At 40.7% G+C, this 17,199-nt stretch overlaps 1 protein-coding gene across 1 annotated transcript in view; it reads left to right on the top strand.

Moving 5' to 3' along the window:
• The window catches only part of tmtc1 (transmembrane O-mannosyltransferase targeting cadherins 1), a 157,173-nt gene that overhangs the window by 60,502 nt on the left and 79,472 nt on the right, over window positions 1-17,199 (top strand). The window lies entirely within an intron of this gene.

Raw genomic sequence — 17,199 nt, 5'->3', positions numbered from 1 at the left:
TCGAGGATGTATTTCTTTAATTTTCAAGAGAAATTATTCAAATCTACAGACAACTTTAGACTGCCTGCAAGTTTAATACCAGGACCTCTCCTAAGTGGAATGCAGCAATCAGTAATGGTTTAATACCAGGACCTCTCCTAAGTGGAATGCAGCCATCATTAATGGTTTAATACCAGGACCTCTCCTAAGTGGAATGCAGCCATCAGTAATGGTTTAATACCAGGACCTCTCCTAAGTGGAATGCAGCCATCAGTAATGGTTTAATACCAGGACCTCTCCTAAGTGGAATGCAGCCATCATTAATGGTTTAATACCAGGACCTCTCCTAAGTGGAATGCAGCCATCATTAATGGTTTAATACCAGGACCTCTCCTAAGTGGAATGCAGCCATCAGTAATGGTTTAATACCAGGACCTCTCCTAAGTGGAATGCAGCCATCATTAATGGTTTAATACCAGGGTCTCTCCTAAGTGGAATGCAGCCATCAGTAATGGTTTAATACCAGGACCTCTCCTAAGTGGAATGCAGCCATCAGTAATGGTTTAATACCAGGACCTCTCCTAAGTGGAATGCAGCCATCAGTAATGGTTTAATACCAGGGTCTCTCCTAAGTGGAATGCGGCCATCATTAATGGTTTTGAATCCACCTGTGCTTTTCCTACTATGACATGTCAACATGTCTGCCGTGAAAAAGCTCTATTTAAGCTGCACAATTTCTCCATCGCTGCCTTGTCAATGCTGCTGCTGCCCTGCACCTGTATTGCTGCCCACTGTTAGCTACACCACCCCAGCATCCACCTGCAGGCTCCAGCCTGGGGGAAGCTACTTTATCGTCACTCCCCAATATCTCATGTAAACCCAAACTGCGGGGAGTGATGAGGTCGAAGTCTGGGCGCCAAACACAATGTTCTGCTGTCATAATACACATTTCAAACGTGAGCTGTCTAACTGAATTATAGTTGTCATTACAATTATCATTATTGTTCTTGGTGTGGACGGCCCTGAAGTCTTACTGTATTCATGTGAATCGGACCGCTGCATGCTTTTGTTTTACATACCTGCAAACTAGTCTCTTTTCGGCAAAAATCGCCGTTTTGAATGGGTGACAATACAGCACCGGATTTCAGTGCCTTATTTAGGAGCCACTTAAATGGCTGCGCTTCTCTCTGATGCTCCGAAAACGGACGTTAGAGGGAACTGAAACATCGCTGCACAGGACGCTAGTTAACACTACAGTTGGCAGCAGGTAACGTTAGCTAGCAGCTGGAGTAAACACGGTTAAAATGCTGACAGCTAAACGGTGTAAAAGTGTGTCTGGATTTCATTGTACAGGATTCCAACAATCGTTGTCTGAAAAACAACACAGATGTTGCATTCACTTGAAATTTGCTTGCCAGCCTCGTGCTGCATTCACAGTTGTTGTAAAATATCCTTTTCCCATCCAGTGGTTGTTTTTGTCATTTAACAGGAATTTACTGGTGAAATAAAATATTGTTATAAGTTATTATTACATTTTTAATAAATCATTTAATTTTGACCCTGTGGCCGTAGCAATACACAAGCCGTTTTTTAATGTCGCCGACTGTCGTTTTGGGCTCCTTTTTTTATTGTTTTATATTTTTGAACATACAGAACAGACAAATACAATTGAACAAGGTGCTCCTTTTTTAAATATATATATAAGTATCGTTTTAGCACCAGGAAAATGTTGTGTTTTCCCTTTATTTTACAATATCTTTTGATTATTTGTGTAGCTGGTTGTGCAGGTCAGTGCTCAGATTCACTCGTTCTTCACTTTTTAAATAAGGGATTAATTAATTAAGCCAATTAATATTTGCATTTTTCAGTGAACACCCCTTTTGAGTCTAGGGTGGTGCTCCGTTTACTATTTGTTCAATTTGAAAAAGTTATCAATATATCCATATTCATATCTTTATTAATACTGATAAAATACCTTTTGATAATTGCTAATAACTTAACCTGTGCTCCCTAAATTCCCTACGCAGTGCTGTCTGCAGTTACCTACTGTGTGTATTAATGTTTGGTGTTTGTGTGTGTGAATATTTGTGTTTTTTTCTCTCTGTGTGCTGAGTGTGTGATCATCAGGACCGTATTTGTATTCTCATCTTAGTGGAGCATCTGCTCCATGTTCCTCCCAGACATGGCTAATTAGCGACAGGGGAGGCAGAGTGTACATACTGTTGCTATCGAGGATTCATCTACGTACTTCTCCCTGTCAGATAGACTCTTTACTCAGACTGTCTCACTCTGGCTGCACTTACTGTACATACTCACTGAAATACTGCTGTGCTGCCACAGCTTGATTCCTCTCTACCTCAGATTCTTAATTATAAAGGCCTTCTTTAGAACATATTCTTTAACATTTACTTAATTAGTTCCAAAGTTTTTTAATTTAAAAAAATCAGATATAATTTAGCCACTGTTGTTGCCGGTCGCGCAAATTTTCGGTCGTGTTAAGGTTATTCGGACGTGTTAAGGTTACTCTGTCTTGTTAACGTTACTCGGTTGTGTTAACGTTACTCGGTCATGCTAACTTTACTCTGTTGTGCTAACGTTACTGGGTCGTGTTAACGTTTCTCGGTCATGCTAACGTTACTCGGTCGTGCTAACGTTACTCGGTCGTGCTAACGTTACTCGGTCGTGCTAACGTTACTCTGTTGTGCTAACGTTACTGGGTCGTGTTAACGTTTCTCGGTCATGCTAACGTTTCTCGGTCATGCTAACGTTACTCGGTCGTGTTAACGTTACTCGGTCATGCTAACTTTACTTTGTTGTTCTAACGTTACTGGGTCGTGTTAACGTTTCTCGGTCATGCTAACGTTACTCGGTCGTGCTATCGTTACTTGGTCGTGCTAACGTTACTCGGCCGTGCTAACGTAAAGACACGTCACCTCAAGTATGCAGCAGAGCCAGATTATGTCTTGCCTCGCCAAAATACACTACTTCCCCCAAACTCCTAACATTATTCAAACAACACCGAAGCAACGGAAAAGTGGAGCAACGTTCAGTCGCCCACACAATATTGTGGAGCCAAACCCTTTAGTAATCAAAGCTTTTAGTAAACATGATGACATTGAAATGTTTTTTGTACTCTATGTACTCCTGACAGAAGAATAAGTCATTATTAACTTATATAAATTAAATAAAAGAATCTTAAAAAATACAGTGATAAAAATGTTTGGTCACACCACCCAGCACTACTGGCTAGGTAGCTAGCTTGCTTGCTAGGGGGCTAAGTTCTCAGTCTAGCACCAACTACTGTGCAGAGAGAGAGAGAGATTGAGAGAGAGAGAGAGAGAGAGAGAGAGAGAGAGAGAGAGAGGAAGAGAGGTCTACGGTCTTTAAATTAAGTTCTACGGTATAGGACATTAGTTTATTTATGTGTAGCTATGTAGATCTTTTAAAAGACATGTTTATGTTGAAAAGAATATACCTATACAAGTAGTTATGTATCTTGTTGTATGTTTGCCCCTTTTATGGACATAATGTGCTAAAATAGATATTCCAATAGTTTGAACGTGTTTGTCATTTTAACCTGTTTTTTTAGAAGCTACATTGTAACGTTATTTAAGGCCAGTTTTGACAGCCCTATCTTGTATTGGATTGATCAGATCAGGTGAAGATGAAAAATCAGAAGTGTGTGCCGTTTTAACTTAAGTTGTTTGCTTGCTTTCCTCACTTCTCGTAAACTAATTCACTGAAGCCAAATGGCCAGTCAGAAGGATTCCTCTCATGGAATCTTTGCTGTTTCACTGATGTCATTTTTACTGTACTGTACAGCACCACCTTAATCATAGCCAGATCTTGGCAGGAAGGCTTTCATGGTGGAAAGGCAGCAGTCAGACGGGGCTCAATGGTTTATGTTTAGGCAGATGGTAAAAAAATGCTTTCCTGCTACCTGTTCGTGGCATTGAAGTACCCCACACTTTGTCTCTGGACTGATCTGATCATGAGAGGATGGCCCTGGTCTCATGGTGCAATTAATGACGAACAATAACAATGTATTCTGGGTAGGGAGCAGCGGTTAACCAGGCAGGGGGAACTCATATTAATGTTAAAAAACCTCATAAAGTGAAGTGTTTGTTAGCTTGTTAACGTTATCAGTTAGCTAACGTTAGCCTGTTTAATGTTAACGGTACCGTTACAGTTAAAAGATAACGACTCAGAAACGTTTGCATTTACAGTGAGCGAGCTGACGATAGCGTTAACGTTCGTACGTTCAGCTCAAACATGTCACTGACGTTACCACTTAACGTTACTGACTAACTCCTCTTTATCCCCTGTGGGACATAAGGCTGCAAAAAGATCTCTTCATCGCATTTATTCCTTGGCAACATGCTGCGCATCTCCCTGTGACAGGTGCCTCTTGTCTAGCAGCTCCTCCAACTTTTAGAAAGTTTCTAAAAGTTGGGCCCTACTAGCCGGTGTTTCTGAAACAACAGCTAGTAGGGCCCAAAAAGGGCCAACTTCTTCTTAAGAAGGACAACTGTTGTTACCAACGTGGCTTTTGTTTGTGGTGTGACTGATTCACCTCTAGTCTCTAATCTTTTCAAATGAATTTAAATAAAAAGGTTGATGATTGATCATATAATCATTTTTAAAATCAATTTTAAAACAAAAAACTGTGTTATTTCTGTTTCAAAAGGCAGCAATACATAACACATTAAAATCTAGAGTGTTCATGTGATTTCATACATTAGCAGTGGAATTAATTATTGCATAATAATCGTGAAACCATTATTATTTTTCAGACTATAATCGTACCAACAAAATCTATAATGGTTGCATCTCTAATTCTGGGCAAGCTGCAGCCCTCTTAGAAAGTCTGCATTGACTAACACTCTGGAAAGGTCGATCTCTGAAAGTTGATCTGAGCTTTTGAGTGCACTTGGGTTTTCAGAGTTATTGAATAACACTTGAGATGACAGCAGGGATTTTCCAGACAAGAACAGGTGAAAATAATGAAACTTGATTCTGGAGGAGGAAGGAACAGCAGGAACAAAGGCCTTTATGACCTGATAAAGTCTCTCAACTTCGTAGTTTTATTTTGCTTACCTTCCCATCTTTCTTTCTGTCTCTCTGCCTTGTTTTCTCTCTCCAACATGCAAAATGCAGCAGCCTCTGCCCCCTGCATTCCTTCCACTTTATTTGCCTCATTCCTTTCCTTCCCTCTTCACCTCTCTGACATGCGTGACACCTAACTTTACGTTTCCCTGAAATGTGAGAAGATTTAATAATGAGGACATCAGGAAGATGTTAGAGGTGTTTTTAAAGGTGTAAAGAGACACTACACGTTACATTAACATCCTCACATCTGTCTCTATGTGTCACACTTGCACACATCTTGTGGACGGTTATCTCTGTAATATTGCGCACAGTCTCTATACTCTACTGTAAACTTTTGCACATTCTCTGGTCAATATTTTGCACATTCCTGCACAAAACTGTACAGATCTTTCATTTTAAAACAGATAGATTTTACATATTTCCTATAGTATTTTTTCCAAGTTTTCTATCCTATATTTATGTTTCTTGACGTTGAAGTACTTGCTTGTGTTTGTTATGCACCAAAACACCAAGGCAAAGTGCTTGTATGTGAACACCTATACTATATACTAACTATAATAACTACAAAAGTAAAGCTGATTCTGAAAAGAGAGACTTAGAGAGCTCCTCCACCTCCTTCTCCTCCCTCTGTCTCTGCTTTCATTAGAATCCTTCTCCGACCACATCCATCTCTTGATCTTTTCCCAGCATTCCCTAAGTAATGTCTTTATTCTCTTCTCATACATTTTCTGTGCTGTAATGGCTATGCATTACTCAGCCTAATACCCAAAACACTTGTCTTTTTAGTCTCTCATTAAGTCTGTCGCTCTCACACTAGCCTGGATCAACGGAAGTACATTTCCAGGGTAATTGCCATGCGCCGGATGTCCCTCACCATCCGCTCTCTGTGTGTTGGCGCTGCGGGAAACAACGACAAGCTTCAAGCTAGTAAGCTTCACACAATTTTTAAAGAAAATTTGGATGGTGCAACAAGGCAGGCCCGCTTGGTTCTTTCGGTGAATGATTGTAAAGATTTACAAAGAATATGTTGAGGTCATTTCCTTTCTAATTGGGAGGTTTTGGGACTGATTGGTGGGATTGCTGTGGAGGAAGTACACACGGAGATGCACTGCTAAGAGCCAATGAGGTAAATTAAATAGCTCACGTTTCTGTATTGTGTGAACATTATTTGGTGTTTTCTTTTGCAGGGTGCAAATGTTGCACCAAGTTCCTTCCTGAGACTATTTATCAGAGCCACCGTCGCTGCATCAGGAGCTTAGCACCGCCCAAGACGATTGTGATTGGTTTAAAGAAATGCAAACAACCCAGAGTGTTTTTTTCTCCTATCCCAGAATGCATCTGCCAGACCTTACTCCACAGTACAGTGGAGATAGGTCTGGCAATGCGAGAATACTCAAACTAGGGATGGGGAATCACCAGAGGCCTCACGATACGATATCATCATGATACTTATGTCACGATACGATATTATTGCGATTTTAAACATATTGCAATATTCTGCGATATATTGCAATGTATTACCAATTTTTTCCCAATTTGAAATGATGTCCCCAAAGGAAGATTTTGTCAACATCTGTTTTATCTAAAAAGATACATTTCTCTGTCTGTTCATCTCACTTCAATTTTGTTGCTGCAAAATGGGGATTGTCAAGCAGACAGACTGACCAACACATATATCATAAAAGATCGATACTTGGCGTCTGTGTTGGAACATAAGAATCAGTAAAGGTTCTTCCCTCAGAAAGGATATTTAGCTGAATACAGGACGCAGCCTGCAGAGAGCATTTTACTCAGACAGACAAGTGTCACTTTGGCCTGCCATTAAATCGCTCACAGAAATCATGGTCATTAGAAACAGCTGATATGACCTGCCGTCAGCCATGTTTGTCATTTTAATATGTGAAAGTGATGTCACTGCCAGCTAAAAATTAGGAGCCGCTGGTGTTTTCTCCAGTTCTACTCTTTGCAAAGACAAAGATAGAGTTAACGTCAGTGCTTCCTTTTAGCGAATCTGCGTGTTTTGCCATACTGGATTGACTGGGTCAGATTTCAGTCAAAACGGCAAAGTGCAGTATAGAAAGGATTTGATCGGCTTGATTTTATAGCTGGATCGGCATCAATACTGATCCTTAGAGAGCTCAGTTCTGGACATCTCTACTTTCTTGGTCTTGTATTGACTTGTGAAGCACTTTGTTACTTTAGAAGAGGTGCTTCACACAGACATTTAAGCTTGCCTTGCCTTATTGCTGATCAGCTTTAGCAAGTTCCAGTCTTCCCTTGCTCATCCTCATAGTGAACCAAAACTGAAACTATCTTGCCATCTGGTAAGTTGGAAAATCAATCCAAAAACGTATGGTATGTGTTGGAAACTGGTTGACAGTAAAGTATACATGATTGTAGTTACTAGGATGTAAAGGAGGGTAGACAGGCCAAACTGTCCACACTTCAAAGCAATGTTAAGAATCAAATTATTTGATACTGGGTCCTCGTGCTGTAAGTGTCTTCTCCAGTCTGCTTCTGTGTTTCTGAGTACAGACACACACCGAACCACATTTGGCTGGTGCTCAGAAAAACCTCAAAGCAGCCCACTCACTCAAAAGTGTGCGATGTGGAGGCTCCACTAAAGTTATAGTACTTCTCCTCTCACCCACTCACACTCTCTGCTCTCACACTCTCTATCAAAGAAACTATTCATCTGAAAGGAACACGCCAAGTTTTGGCAAATTGTTCACATTACTCATTAAGTGATGACACTGAAAAACACTTAGTTTCCTTTACACATCTACTTCCATGCTCAGCGATAACTTTTTAGTACACCATGGATCTTGAGTGATCTGCAGTAGCATTATCTCATAGCAGAAACATGTAACAGAAACAGTTGGAGTTGGACAAGTTGGAGATCTTACAAAATGAGATACAGTACAGGCCAAAAGTTTGGACACACCTTCTCATTCAATGTGTTTCCTTTTTATTTTCATGACTATTTACATTGTAGATTCTCACTGAAGGCATCAAAACTATGAATGAACACATATGGAATTATGTACTTAACAAAAAAGTGTGAAATAACTGAAAACATGTCTTATATTAGATTTTTTTCAAGTAGCCACTCTTTGCTTTTTTATTAATAAGGGAAAAAATTCAACTCATTAACCCTGACAAGGCACACCTGTGAAGGTAAAACCATTTCAGGTGACTACCTCATGAAGCTCATTGAGAGAACACCAAGGGTTTGCAGAGTTGTCAAAAAAAGCAAAGGGTGGCTACTTTGAAGAATCTAAAATATAAGACATGTTTTCAGTTATTTCACACTTTTTTGTTAAGTACATAATTCCATATGTGTTCATTCATTTTGATGCTTTCAGTGAGAATCTACAATGTAAATAGTCATGAAAATAAAGAAACACAATGAATGAGAAGGTGTCCAAACTTTTGGCCTGTACTGTATGTTGGGCGGCTTACCTGTTTCCATAGAAAGTCAGGCCAGGGGGCAATGGGACTGTACAAATCACTACATTAGCAACATTAACAACAATGCCCAATGAGGTGTCCTCTTTTAGGAAAGTCATGTACGATGGCTCCACTTTGCATTGTGGCATTCTTTGACTCCCACCTGTAATAACAGATTTGGTACTCATATGTTTCTGTTTGTAAAAAATAGTGATTGTTAGAATTTTGAAAATGGGGCATACGTAGTAGGCAATGTCTTTCTTTAATGGACACTGGCCGTGAAAGCGCTGTGAAGCGGAGCCATTTTCATTTCGGCGCCCCTGTTTTGTCAGTTCATACTGACTGTGATCAGGAGCGGAGTGGCGCGCTGCAGCGATCATTTTGGCGTCTCCTCTATTTCTCAGGTAGGTAATCACATACAGGAAGGCCACAGTGCAGCCGGATGCTGGACAAAATAAAACAAATTTCAAAATAAAATACCCAGGTTTATGGATAATTTTGACTTCTCAGCTGTGCCTAGAGCGAGACAAGTGATCAGACAGACTGCAGCCATTACTGTAGCCAGCCACGTGTGTAAAAATGCATCTGTAGTTGTCATAAACACATTACATTATAATTTCATGAGGTTATATACTTACCCATGATGAAAAAAATCAGTTCTATAGAGTGGAGAGGAGCAGGATCGCTTTGTGACCGGCACAGAGAAATGCTCTTTAGCCAGACGGCCGATCCGGCCCACATCTACGCTTCCCAGCGCTTTGTGGCGCTTCGTGGCCAGTGTGTCCCTGTCCTTAGGAAGAGAAATATCTATGAAGGGCCTATGAAATTCAACATCTATCTTCTCCGTGGTCATTTGTTTTTATGGTCTTTTAGCATTTTAGAGTTAATTTAACTCAATCAGCTGTTGCACAGTTTTGAATATAGATGATATTTTTTTACACACTTTCTGTGAGTATTTGTATGAGCGCGTGTGATGTCCATGATTCTCCCTGTCGGTACAAAACACTCCCTGCAGCTGGACTGCCTCTCCTGATCTGGACTGAGGAGATTGCAAACAGAAAAGAAACATGTTTCTCCATAAAGACCCTCAATAAAATCAGAGGTTATAGTGAAGATGGATGGCTTCAATATGAAGTGCTCTTTCTAACTCTGAGGAACGGCTCCTGAGATCTCACAGGAGAGATAGGGTGAGAGAGAGAGTGTGTGTGTGTGTGTGTGTGTGTGTGTGTGTGTGTGTGTGTGTGTTCTGTGTGAGAGAACATCTCTGCTGTGTCTCTTTGATTAATGAACAGGTTCTTTGGGCACTTCAGGCTGTATTTTACAGTGAAAACACACACACACACACACACATGCACAGAGCAAAGCTCTCCCTGAGAAAATGATGAGCAGTGTTGGAGCCTTTTCTCGGGGAAAGCTCTGAGGTTGTGACCCACGATGCCTGAGAGTAATCCTCTCCTGGGTTTCATGCAATGCAGATTGGACCTAATCTGGCAGGCGGATGAGTGTGATTTCTTTGGATGGTGTGTGTACGCTTTAATGCACACAACCCTGATCATGGCGCAAAATATGGTCAAGCCATAGCAACAGCACAACATTTTCAACCTGGATTAAAACCTCCTCCCTTGGTGGATCCTCAACCCATTTACTAATGTTATTTTCTCCAACCCACACGTACACATGCTGCTGATGACGATTTCTCATGTGCTTTGCAACCCTTATTCATGTCGTTTCCATGCTATCAATCAGCTATCAATCAGTGAGCCATCTGAGCCCCCGCTCTCACAGGCTCTAGGGGTATTTTCCTGTTGATCTTTTGTATCATTTAGCGGGTGTCTCCCACTAACTGAACTAGCATTGGGGACTGCTGCCATGGGTAGCTAGCCCATGACAGCCCCATTAGGGTGTGTTCCTTCTTGTCAGCTGTCTCTCCAAGCTGTCACACAGACTTTCCCATGTTGTCAGCTGCCCTTGCACAGCAGTCACTAGACTTGTCCAGAAGAGGATATAAATGCTAAAATTGATTAAAATGTTTCAGCATTTGTTTCATGCCTTTTAGTTTTACACTGCTTACAACTCTAAACAGCATCGGATACAAATAGATGCTTGTTTTTATTATGAAAAATTATTTATTTGCAGAAGAAGCTCACAGAAAACCCAAACCTTTGAGATGAGTCGGTACTTAAATAAATAGCACTACACCCCTGGACAAAGTTAAAGCATGGGCCCTGACAGGACTTCATGGTGCTTTCAGGTACCCCTCGTAAACTCTGAGAAACTCAAACTGTTGTTGTAAAGTAGCCCCCTGCCCTCTATTGGCTGCTATTGGAATTGCCAACAGTGCTGATATTTCTTTTAAATTGAATCAAATCGTGGATTTGGAGAATTGTGTCACACCCCTGCACATTACACATTCTTATGTTGTGGCTACATTTAGACCACTACAACTACTTGGTTAAGAGAATATTGTCTATATGGTTAAAGTAACTCAATGCTGACTGTTGGTAGGAGACATGATGCAAACCACAGTCTATAGTGCTGATGTCAGATGCTTTATATGCTCAACTATCGATCAAGACCTGCTGCCTACGACGTGTTGCAGGGGTACAACAACATTACAGCTCACCTGCCTTCTCCTGTCTTGAATGGAAGACATATTGTTTTAAACATTCCACAATGACCGACAGTCTTTAAAAAATCCTTTAAAGGTGCTGTAGGTAGGATTGTGAAGATCCAGGACTTAGCCGAAAAATGTCAACATCGACAACTTCTCAGTCCCTCCCCCCCTTCCGCTAAAGCCCAAAACGGTCTCCTAAGCCCCTCCCCCGACAAGGGAGAATGAATGTGTGTGCATGAGCAGTGATTGACACGCAGTTAGACACCCCCCACCCGGCCCTGATTGGTGCATCTGAACAGGGAGCGGTGGATTTTTGCAAATCGCACTACAGGCTGTAGGTGGAGCCAGAGGAGCTGGATATATTTTTAATGACCTGCTTCATGTAGTTCTACTGGAACATAGGGTCAGTTTCAGCAAATATGACGGAAAGGTAGTTTAATAAGGCTTACCTACTGCACCTTTAATTAAACTCTTATTAGCTTACTGTTGTGTCGGTGGATTTCCTGTGAGTCATACAATTGCATTGGCCTCCACTCTGCCTTTGACATTTAAAATGAATTGATTTAGTTAACATGACATTAAGTGCTGAAACTGCAATCTTGGTGGCAGTTTTGCTAGCAGAGTGAAAGCACTTCCAGGACTGAAGTGTCCACTTTTAGATGGAGCATTATGTGGTGGGTGTTCAGTAAGGTGGGGGCACATAAGATGAGCTGAGGCTTTTCACACTTTAGTTCAGTTAAATGACAAAAAAGGGCACCTTGAGCCTTACACACACACACGCACACACACACACACACACACACACACACACACACACACACACAGATAGCATGCAGGCAGAGAGTCGGTTCTGTCAGTGTCAGAGAGCTGTGAAGCATTTCAGCTCTGTGACTGCCCCAGAGCAGCCCTTCACACTACATGACACATCATAAGACATTGCATGGCATAACATCACACAGTGACAGAGAGAGAGAGAGAGAGAGAGAGAGAGAGAGATGAGAGATAGAAAGAAAAAGCACACACACACACACACACACACACACACACACACACACACACACACACACACACACACACACACAGCAGATATATTGAATCCTGATGCAAATGTGAAACCAAACAAGCAGAGCACTCAAGAAATCATCTATGCATTTGTGTGTGTACAGTGTATGTATATTTATGAAATTGTTAGGTAAGATGGTGTGACAAACAGGGTGAGAAATTGCCAATGGAGAGTCAGGACTGCTATCTGATGAAAATTAAAGGGAGGACAAATAGGTTTTATGGATGTCTGTCCTGCATAAAGCTCTGACATATATTCTGAGAATTGCTATCCTTAAACGTTAGAAATTCATAGAAACCGAACATTTTCAGTATCATTTAATGACTCCAGAAATTATAAAACATTATAGAGGTTATTAAATGTTAGGTAACACCCATAACTGTCCATGTTTTTATCAGTGTATTAATTTACATTTATTAAATTGCTATTGGGAGACGTTGCCATTGTTTATCTCATCATTATCATGATGTACAACTGCTGATAGCATGCAGCTTCTGCTGTGTGTGGAGAGAGGCCACTACAGAGCTTCCACTGCACCCATTCAGTGACTCAGTCTTAGCCTGGAGTGTTGTGCGGTGGCCCTGTCGTTTTTCGGTGGCTGGGTAAGTTTAAATAACTGTGGTACATAGTGAGGAAGAAGAGGAGGAGGAGGAATTATAAAGAATTTCAGCTGTGAGTGGAGTATTGAGGGCTTGAAACGAGCTAGAGTTTAGAAAGGGAGAGGCTAAGCAGCCAGATTTAATGGAGTTAATCCACGAGTCCTTCGCCGTCTCCTTTTCATGTGTGTGAAGGAGCTGACCCCGACCTTTCTTCCAAACATTCAGCCACACTCTATTTTCTGTCTCACTTCCTACCTCCCACAACACCTCCCCACAAACACACACCTCCTCCCCTCCATTCATCCTTCACTGTTGCCACAGTAACAGTTGTCATGGTAAATTAGCATCCTGTCATGCCGATACACCGAATCGTCTTTCCCATGATCCTACGGGAAATGTTGAGGCCCGGGTCGGAAGACACTAACAACATCTGTCTGTTCCTCTCTCTTTCACCCTCACCCAGCTCTCTCCCCCTCTTTCTCACCCTCACCCTGCCTCTCTCTCTCTCTCTCTCTCTCTCTCTCGCTCTCTCTCTCAATTCTTTTAAAAATTTTCAATTTCAGTTTGCTTTATTGGCATGACAAAAAAAATGCATCTGTGTTGCCAAAGCATAAGAACAAACATACATATAAACAACAACAAGGAGTAAATACATCTGGTATAATAATACCAGTAAACAGGATAATTAGGATATCATTGCAGATAATTAACAAATTCTGTGCATGTCCCTGAAAGGGTATGTTGAAACAAAAAAATAAATTAAAAAAAGAATAGAATAAAATCTCTCTCTCTCTCTCTCTATCTGAGGGAGGGTCTCATTCCTTCACTTTCCAGCGTGAAACCAATCTTCTCAGCATTGCTCCATCTGAGTGATTCTCCCAAGTGTTGCATTGCATTTCCAGCCCTGGAGACAGCCCTCAGCCTCAGGGAGGAGGATTTTTTTATTTAGCCAACCAGAAAAGATGCCTTCATGTTACAGCCTTCGTCAGGGCGCACATGGTTTTTCAACACCTTATTAAGCAATATACTGTACCTGTTAGAGCAGCTTTGTAACTGTCATTTAAAAGGGTCATCTGTTCAGAATGCTGTACATGTATGATAGGTCTATATATTTAATGTTCATACATGTTAAATCTCAGTTCATTCAAATTTTTATAAAGGATGTCTAGTGTCATCTTCAGTTAATAGGTTGCATGTACATGTGGATGCCATGGAACAAAAATCCTTAGAAAGTGTGGGAGTCATTGCTATAGTGCATATGTATTATGGAGGGGTGGGAACCACCAGAGGCCTAGTCTATATCGACAACATTTCACTTCCGGAATGTTCATGTCAGATCTCTGCAGGGTAAATCCAGACAGCTCAACACCATATTGTGTTGTGAAACAGCTTAACCGTATTAGGGTTGTCACAATCCTCTAAATCCATGATTCAATTTGACTTTCCATTTTAAGGTCACGATTAGGTTACATTTTCGATTGAAACATTTTTTTCAGCACAATCTGCTTTGCCATTGTTAAACTATGGAGTCCTGATTCGTAAGTCAATCAATCCATTTTTATTTGTCACACACAATTGTACGAGGTAGAATTCCAGTGAAATGTAATCCCATCAATTTCTTCAATTGCAGGAGACTGGGAAGTTGATTTCCTGACCCTGATGAGGGACTCAGCCACATGCCATCACCATCTAACGTCAACCCCTATTTGTCAAATAGACAATTCAGCATACATGTAATAATAGATTTGTGGAGCTGACCGAAAGGAGACTGCAGAGGTCTGCACCAGAGTGTGGGTTTTATGCCCTGACAACTGTCATTTACATTTTTAAATTCTTCTTTAAGGGCGCTTTCACACCTGCCTCATTTAGTTAAGTTAAATCACTAGACTGCGTTTTCCCCCTTGGTGTGGTTCTTTTGGGTAGGTGTAGTCTCGCATTGCCAGACCTTCTTCCACAGCGCTGCGCAGGAAGGTCTGGCTAGGTCTGGCTAGAAATATGTGCTCTGGTTTATTGGCATGTCTTTAAACCAATCACCATGTCTAAGTGTTTTAGTCGTGCAACAGAAAACTCCGATTGGACAGATAGTCTAGCTAGCTGTCTGGATTTACCCTGCAGAGATCTGAGGAGCAGTTAACCATAGTCCTCACAAATCAGCCGGACGTTAGAACGCCTACACAGAGAAAACAGAAGAGGGGGACATCCTGAACAATCCTGTAAATGAAACGTCAATATAGACTACAACAACGACAAACCCTGGTTTGTCTCAGACAGGGTGGCCATCCATTTGCATTACAATAACGTACATCTTAAACTGCACATATCTCTTTACTGTGAACCTTTGCACATCACCTAATCAATATTTGTGCACATATCCTGCATTCTAAAACAGTTATATTGTACATATTTAATATAGGATTTGTATAGTGTCTTTTTCATTTATTTTGTAATTTTTCTTTTCTATAATTATAATTTTTTTTACTTTGCCTGTATGTTTATTGTATGCACCAAACACCAAGGCAAATTTTGTGTAAGTGTAAACCTACTTGGCAATAAACCTTATTCTGTTTCAGATGCCATGTCTCAATCATCTCAAAACTCATGCATCCTTCTTTTACTCTTTAATGTCCCAATATTTATATTCATACTATTTATATCTTCTGCCTCATGACTGCTATGGGTTGAATACACCAAGTAATTAAGGTAGCATTGCTTTGACCTGGATTCTCTCCAAAGTGCACATTGCTAACATTTTTACCTTCAGAGATTTTTATTGAGAGCATGTGAGTTTTAAGCCCATTAAAAGTAACAAGTGCACCACACCTCTGTAGAAACAAGTTCAATGGTGTTCGGCAGGGAAAACAGTCTGGCCTTTTTTTTTTTCACGGTACGTCTTGCGAATGCAGCGTCTGCAGAGTCTGACTCTTTCTCATTCTGTCTCTTGGCTCCGCAAATCTCAGCAGAACAGACAGAGCAAAGACAAATATAGAGTAAAGGGAGTCGAGAGCAAAGGGAGACAGAGGCAGAGATGAAACAGGCGAGACAGAGTGTGAGACAGACAGAATGTGTGTAGAATTCCTGTGAGATCTCTTCTCTCACTGTCTCTAGAATGCTTTGAAAGCTCTGCACAAGGGAAGCGTCTCAAAGTGGCGTGGTGTTGAATGGATTCTCCGTGCTTTCCTTTCACTACTTAGTATCTGTATGATCCCCTCCCTCTCATCTCATTCTCCTGCTGCCTTTCTTCTACAGTTAAAGCTCCTTCTATAGTTTCTATCTCAGGCCAATCTATAGGACTGTGTGGTCTGTGTGTGTGTGTGTGTGTGTGTGTGTAAATGACCTTTGCTGAATGGCTGGATCAATAAAAGTGTGTGGTGACTTTGAAAACTTTGTTACAAACATTGCAGGAATGCAGACACATACATACATGTTGTTAAATTGGACACTTTTTAATGAAAAAAATTAGTGAGAGGACGCACAATGTCCTTAATATGGAGGTAAAGTGTAGCGCCTGATTTGTCAACATGAGAGAGTTTTGATGGAGAAGACAGACTTGTGAGTACAGATGAATTGGTGTGTAGTTTGGTGCAGCCAGGTACTTTAAAAGGGTCCGGTTGTCAGACAAAACAGTAACAAATGTTACAGGAGGGAATCTTTACTTCTTGGGGACTATTTTTAGCGGCGGATTAATCCTTATTTGGTGTTCTAGTGAGTATTTGTGAGTACACTACAATGTGTGTGTGTTTGTTCATCGTAATGAAAGAATTTGTCACCAAGTGCAACAGTGTTTTTTTTAAATATTTTTTTTAACTTTATTTTTGTTGACTGTAGTCCCTTGGCAGGTAATAGTTAAAAGTTAAGATGCTAAAACTAAAAGTAATAAAACGATAAAAATATATTATTAACAGAGCCTACACTGCATATGGAACAGCTCTTATGACAGACAGAGGCATGACAACAATATTGGGCCTGGTTAGGTGTGAATATTATGTCCAGAGACTATGATAACTAGCTCACCGTGTTCCAATCCTGGGAGGCTCTGACAGAAAACGCAATTGAACAGAAGTACATTGTCTTCTACAAGGTGTACTGCTATTTGTTTATCAGTGCATAAGTCGGTGTTGTTGTTTGCTGAGGGGTTGATGGACTTTTTTGATGATGTTGATTTTGTTTTTACAATTCACGATGTCCTTTCTTTAAGAAACATTGTTAATGCTAACCACTGTTCATCTCACTTTGTGTTATTTGGAAAAGAAGTAAAATTAATTAAAATCTGACTATCTCCTTAATGTAACACAGGCTCTGTGGAACACGCTGTAAGGAGTCTGGTATGCACCAGTTAAAATAGAATTCACAGTGAATGAAATGACCACTTTAACAGCCAAAAAACC

This window comes from Perca flavescens, chromosome 23, assembly GCF_004354835.1.
Source record: "Perca flavescens isolate YP-PL-M2 chromosome 23, PFLA_1.0, whole genome shotgun sequence".
In the NCBI taxonomy this organism is placed as follows: Eukaryota; Metazoa; Chordata; class Actinopteri; order Perciformes; family Percidae; genus Perca; species Perca flavescens.
The sequence above is the reverse complement of the archived record's forward strand: the minus strand, read 5'-3'. Positions and strand labels throughout refer to the sequence as shown.